This window comes from Fistularia commersonii, unplaced genomic scaffold (genome assembly GCF_037954325.1).
Source record: "Fistularia commersonii isolate RoL2024-O1a breed Wild unplaced genomic scaffold, RoL_Fcom_v1.0 HiC_scaffold_58, whole genome shotgun sequence".
NCBI lineage: Eukaryota > Metazoa > Chordata > Actinopteri > Syngnathiformes > Fistulariidae > Fistularia > Fistularia commersonii.
In genome coordinates this window covers 92,501-100,000 of record NW_028234016.1, presented here as the reverse complement: position 1 = coordinate 100,000, position 7,500 = coordinate 92,501, and positions in this window count along the sequence as shown.

Sequence of the window (7,500 nt, the reverse complement as noted above, 5' to 3'; positions counted from 1 at the left end):
TGCTAATAGCATTGGCCGAAACGTTTCCACAACCAAACCAACATTAGCTCATCCACTCATTCACATATGTGTGTGCCCGGAGGTCCGGGAGCTCCAGTCATAAGTCCGGGTGATCTATGTCCGGAGAAGGCTCACATTAGCCGCTCTAAGGGGTCCTGCTGCCCCCCAGCTTCCCGGCCTTTGAGAAGAGACACATAACTCCGCTCTTCCGCTTCTCCGCTATGGGCCCTGGTACTCCCGATCCTCCGAACTCAGGTGAATTGCGTGACGTGCTTCTGCTCTCCTATAAGCCCCTACACACTTCGAACACGGCTGTTATCACCCTGTTACTGCATTTCAATGACACCCATTTGCTTTCGATCTCAGTGTCTGCCACCGTACGCAAAAAGCGGGGGGTGGGGGGTGGGGGGGCATAAGCGCATTCGTGCTGTAAGTAATCAGAAGTTAATAGTGTTAACGGTTTGCGAGAAATTTTTAATGCTAGACAAAAAAAGAAAATTAAAAGGATATAATTAAATAAATAGATAGAAAAATAAAATTAAAAACGAAAAAAAAAAATTGTGAGGGGAATATAACATGTAATTAAGTTGGCGGTTCACAAGGAATCTCAGACATCAAACTGTTTTTAATTGAACATAAATAGTACACCCAAATATACAAATGTACAAATAAACATAGCAAGGTAGAACTGAATGTCAATGAAACAACCAGGCATGAGGAAGCAACGGACATCAGGACATTTGTTCTGTATGTAATGAGAAGTTAATAGTGTTACAGGTTTGTGAGAAATTTACAGTGCTAGACAAAAAACGAAATTAAAAGGAAATAATTAGATAAATAGATAGACAAATGAAATTAAAACCAAAAAAAAAAAATGCAAGGGGAATACGACATGTAATTAAGTTGGCGATTCACAAGGAATCTCAGACATCAAACTGTATATTTTTTGTTGTTTATATATAAACATATATAAACAATCATATATTGTTTGTTGTTTATTTTTGGGATATATTGAGGAATATTTAATGGAAAGGAGTCACAATCGCTTTTTGACAATGTCGAAGTGTATACGTGGCTATAGAATTTAAAGTTTTCATTAGAAATTATAGCCTCATCTGTAATTTCCTTGTTGTTAAGACGGGCTTAGCTTTGCTCCGCTCCTCCTCTCCTCCGCTCCTCCGCTCTTCCGCTCCGGGCCCTGGAACTCCCGATCCGCGGGACTTCGGTGAATTCCGGGCCAGTTTTTTGCTCTTCTGCTCTCCTCCCCTCCTCCGCTTCTTCGCTCCCCCGCTTTGGACCCTGGAACTCTTGAACAGGGCCGGGCTTCTGCCCTCCGCCTCTCCTCTGCTCATCCGCTCCAGGCCCTGGCACTCCCTGTGATCCAGTCATTCGCATGTGCGTGCCCGGAGGTCCGGGAGCTCCACTCAAACGTCCGGGGGGGATAAGGGTAAGGGGTCCTGCCCCCCCCCCCTCGCCGCCTCTGAGAAGAGAAACATCTCCTCCACTCCTCCGCTCATCCGCTGCGGAACCAGGTACTACCGATCCGCCGGACTCAGGCGAATTGCAGAAAGGGGTTTTGCTGTCCTCCGCTCCTCCGCTCCTCCGCTCCTCCGCTCCTCCGCTCCTCCGCTCCTCCGCTCCTCCGCTCCTCCGCTCCTCCGTTTCGGGCCCTGGAACTCCCGAACCGCTGGACACAAGCGAATCACGGTCCGGGCTTCTGCTCTCCTCCGCTCCTCACCTCATCCGCTCCAGGCCCTGGTACTCCGTGTCCGCGGGAACCCCCCCCAACCCACAAAAACAAACTCTCACACACACACAAACACACGCACACACACACACACACACGCACACACACACACACACACACACACACACACAAACACACAAACACACACAGACACACCTGAACTCATCATCGCTGAACCAAACCAACATTAGCTCATCCAGTCATTCACATATGTGTGTGCCCAGAGGTCCGGGAGCTCCAGTCATAACTCCGGGTGATCTCTGTCCGGAGTAGGCTCACCTTAGCCGGTCTAAGGGGTCCTGCTGCCCCCCAGCTTCCCCGCCTTTGAGAAGAGACACATAACTCCGCTCTTCCGCTTCTCCGCTATGGGCCCTGGTACTCCCGATCCTCCGAACTCAGGTGAATTGCGTGACGTGCTTCTGCTCTCCTATAAGCCCCTACACACTTCGAACACGGCTGTTATCACCCTGTTACTGCATTTCAATGACACCCATTTGCTTTCGATCTCAGTGTCTGCCTCCGTACGGAAAAAGCGGGATGGGTGGGGGGGCATAAGCGCATTCGTGCTGTAAGTAATCAGAAGTTAATAGTGTTAACGGTTTGCGAGAAATTTTTAATGCTAGACAAAAAAAGAAAATTAGAAGGATATAATTAAATAAATAGATAGAAAAATAAAATTAAAAACGAAAAAAAAAAATTGTGAGGGGAATATAACATGTAATTAAGTTGGCGGTTCACAAGGAATCTCAGACATCAAACTGTTTTTAATTGAACATAAATAGTACACCCAAATATACAGATGTACAAATAAACATAGCAAGGTAGAACTGAATGTCAATGAAACAACCAGGGATGAGGAAGCAACGGACATCAGGACATTTGTTCTGTATGTAATGAGAAGTTAATAGTGTTACAGGTTTGTGAGAAATTTACAGTGCGAGACAAAAAAAGAAATTAAAAGGAAGTAATTAAATCAATAGATAGACAAATAAGAAATTAAAACGAAAAAAAAAAAAAAAAATTGCAAGGGGAATGTAACATGTAATCAAGTTGTTTTTTTTTTTTTGTTTTTTTTTTTTTACCAAAAAAAAAAGGAACCTCGGACATGGGTAACTATATTTTTTAGTTTTTGGATTTTTCCATAAGTTTTAAGGATTTTTTTTTTTTTTTTTTTTATATTTCAAAATCGTTTATGAAGACATTAAAATTTGGGGAGCATTTTTGCATTCTGTTCTTGTGAATGAAGAACTTGGCCAGGCCTAAAAGAACATTGACACAGAGTTCATCTGTTATGTTGCTTATAAGTAAACAGAATGTTATATCATCTTTTGAGAAGGAAACTGGTGACGATGGAATGAGAAGGAGAAAAAATATATGGTCAGTGGTTTCAATGTTGTCTTCACAAAATGTACAAATATTATCTTCAAAATTAAAGCGTACCCTCGATAATTCCTTAGATGGGTAGATGTCAGTCATAATTTTGAAGTGGGTCTCTTTTGCCTTGGGGGTATGGGTAGAGTCAGATACATGGTTCGCAGCGTGGCAATCGATTCCTCATCAAATTTATTTAAAATATCCTTTTTTTTTTTTTTGACGTCCAGGGAATAAGTTTCCTGTGAAACATTTCCTAATAAAGGAGTTGCCGCGCTTTCTGTCCACAATTGAGATTCCCTGGAGTGATAGTCGGGGTAACTGTGGTTGTACGGTTCGGTGCGTCATTATATTTTTGGTCAGGAATACAAATTGTCGAGGCAGTGCGTTTCGTAACTTTAGCAACTCTAATATGGGAGGCTTGAATCTGTGTGTAGTACAGAACTGCTCATTGTCCAGAGGACTGCCAGTGTCATCCATCAAGTCAATTATCGACCATATACCTTTCTCAAAGCATTCCTTGTAAAACAGAGGTTTGTTGCCATGCAGTACATATCGATTGTTCCAAACTATTATACTGTGTGGTGAGAAATTGTGTACGTATATCATTTTCCAGTATAATAATATTTGTTTATGGAACTCTGAACATTTGACAGGAATCTTGTTGATATCCAAGTCAGAGATAAGCAGAAGACTCAGGCCGCCGACTTTGTTGAATAAGTAGTTTGGAGTACAATACCAGAAAGAACGATGAGGTTTGATCCAGGATTTCAACCAGTTCACCTTCAATGTCCCATTCAAGCAGTCCGACTCTATCACTTTCAGCCCTCCTTCACTTGTTTCTTTCACCATATGTGATTTTTCTTAGATGGTGTGGTCTGTTCCTCCAGATAAAGTTGAAATTGATTTGGTTAACAGATTTTACGAGTTGATTTGGAGCAGCATTGGAATACGCTGGGTATATACATCTGGATAAACACATCCATTTTAGTCAAATATATCCGGCCTAATATTGATAAATCTCTCTGGAGCCATATATTAGAATTAAGCTTTACTTTGATTCAGTTTAGATTCAATGTTCCTGGATTGATTTAACGTTTGGTCCTTGGATAGGAAAATGCTCAAGTATTTTATTTCTGATTTCATAGAAACATCGCTGATTTCCTTTAGTGGCGAGTCATGCAGCGCAAGAAGTTTGCATTTCTTTAAGTTTAATGACAATCCTGAAGCCTTGGAGAATGTTTTGGTTGTTTTCAGCACTTATTGGGACTTGATGTTCATTTTTCAAAACTAAGGTTGTGTCATCTGCCAGCAGGCTAATAACAATTTCTGTCCCCAACATTACTTCTGTCCCACACGTATACACACACACACACACACACACACACACACACACACACACACACACACACACACACCTTAATTCCACTCTTTTATATACGCATGTCTGGAGTTCCGGGAGCTCGTTCTCAACGTTCTGGGGATAATCATAGCTGTGCTGATAGCATTGGCCGAAACGTATCCACAACCAAACCAACATTAGCTCATCCACTCATTCACATATGTGTGTGCCCAGAGGTCCGGGAGCTCCAGTCATAAGTCCGGGTGATCTATGTCCGGAGAAGACTCACATTAGCCGGTCTAAGGGGTCCTGCTGCCCCCCAGTTTCCCCGCCTTTGAGAAGAGACACATAACTCCGCTCTTCCGCTTCTCCGCTATGGGCCCTGGTACTCCCGATCCTCCGAACTCAGGTGAATTGCGTGACGTGCTTCTGCTCTCCTATAAGCCCCTACACACTTCGAACACGGCTGTTATCACCCTGTTACTGCATTTCAATGACACCCATTTGCTTTCGATCTCAGTGTCTGCCTCCGTACGGAAAAAGCGGGATGGGTGGGGGGGCATAAGCGCATTCGTGGTGTAAGTAATCAGAAGTTAATAGTGTTAACGGTTTGCGAGAAATTTTTAATGCTAGACAAAAAAAGAAAATTAGAAGGATATAATTAAATAAATAGATAGAAAAATAAAATTAAAAACGAAAAAAAAAAATTGTGAGGGGAATATAACATGTAATTAAGTTGGCGGTTCACAAGGAATCTCAGACATCAAACTGTTTTTAATTGAACATAAATAGTACACCCAAATATACAAATGTACAAATAAACATAGCAAGGTAGAACTGAATGTCAATGAAACAACCAGGGATGAGGAAGCAACGGACATCAGGACATTTGTTCTGTATGTAATGAGAAGTTAATAGTGTTACAGGTTTGTGAGAAATTTACAGTGCGAGACAAAAAAAGAAATTAAAAGGAAGTAATTAAATCAATAGATAGACAAATAAGAAATTAAAACGAAAAAAAAAAAAAAAATTGCAAGGGGAATGTAACATGTAATCAAGTTGTTTTTTTTTTTTTGTTTTTTTTTTTTTACCAAAAAAAAAAGGAACCTCGGACATGGGTAACTATATTTTTTAGTTTTTGGATTTTTCCATAAGTTTTAAGGATTTTTTTTTTTTTTTTTTTATATTTCAAAATCGTTTATGAAGACATTAAAATTTGGGGAGCATTTTTGCATTCTGTTCTTGTGAATGAAGAACTTGGCCAGGCCTAAAAGAACATTGACACAGAGTTCATCTGTTATGTTGCTTATAAGTAAACAGAATGTTATATCATCTTTTGAGAAGGAAACTGGTGACGATGGAATGAGAAGGAGAAAAAATATATGGTCAGTGGTTTCAATGTTGTCTTCACAAAATGTACAAATATTATCTTCAAAATTAAAGCGTACCCTCGATAATTCCTTAGATGGGTAGATGTCAGTCATAATTTTGAAGTGGGTCTCTTTTGCCTTGGGGGTATGGGTAGAGTCAGATACATGGTTCGCAGCGTGGCAATCGATTCCTCATCAAATTTATTTAAAATATCCTTTTTTTTTTTTTTTGACGTCCAGGGAATAAGTTTCCTGTGAAACATTTCCTAATAAAGGAGTTGCCGCGCTTTCTGTCCACAATTGAGATTCCCTGGAGTGATAGTCGGGGTAACTGTGGTTGTACGGTTCGGTGCGTCATTATATTTTTGGTCAGGAATACAAATTGTCGAGGCAGTGCGTTTCGTAACTTTAGCAACTCTAATATGGGAGGCTTGAATCTGTGTGTAGTACAGAACTGCTCATTGTCCAGAGGACTGCCAGTGTCATCCATCAAGTCAATTATCGACCATATACCTTTCTCAAAGCATTCCTTGTAAAACAGAGGTTTGTTGCCATGCAGTACATATCGATTGTTCCAAACTATTATACTGTGTGGTGAGAAATTGTGTACGTATATCATTTTCCAGTATAATAATATTTGTTTATGGAACTCTGAACATTTGACAGGAATCTTGTTGATATCCAAGTCAGAGATAAGCAGAAGACTCAGGCCGCCGACTTTGTTGAATAAGTAGTTTGGAGTACAATACCAGAAAGAACGATGAGGTTTGATCCAGGATTTCAACCAGTTCACCTTCAATGTCCCATTCAAGCAGTCCGACTCTATCACTTTCAGCCCTCCTTCACTTGTTTCTTTCACCATATGTGATTTTTCTTAGATGGTGTGGTCTGTTCCTCCAGATAAAGTTGAAATTGATTTGGTTAACAGATTTTACGAGTTGATTTGGAGCAGCATTGGAATACGCTGGGTATATACATCTGGATAAACGCATCCATTTTAGTCAAATATATCCGGCCTAATATTGATAAATCTCTCTGGAGCCATATATTAGAATTAAGCTTTACTTTGATTCAGTTTAGATTCAATGTTCCTGGATTGATTTAACGTTTGGTCCTTGGATAGGAAAATGCTCAAGTATTTTATTTCTGATTTCATGGAAACATCGCTGATTTCCTTTAGTGGCGAGTCATGCAGCGCAAGAAGTTTGCATTTCTTTAAGTTTAATGACAATCCTGAAGCCTTGGAGAATGTTTTGGTTGTTTTCGGCACTTATTGGGACTTGATGTTCATTTTTCAAAACTAAGGTTGTGTCATCTGCCAGCAGGCTAATAACAATTTCAGTCCCCAGCACGTCTAACTTTTGGATATCGTTGCTCTTTTCAACATAAACGGCTAGCATTTCGGTAGCAATTATAAATAAATAGGGTGAGATGGGGCAACCTTGGGGGATTCCCACATCAACATGGAAGCTCGGAGTGGTGCCGCTTGGCAGGGTGACACAGCTATGAATATTCTCATAGAGCCCACGGATCACATTCCTGAATATTTAACCAAATCCAAAATGTTCGAGCGTTGCTATGATAAATGGATGTTCGACCGAGTCAAAGGCTTTAGAAAAGTCCAAGAAGGATATGCGGCCATTATCTTCAATGCGATACGCCTCTAAACC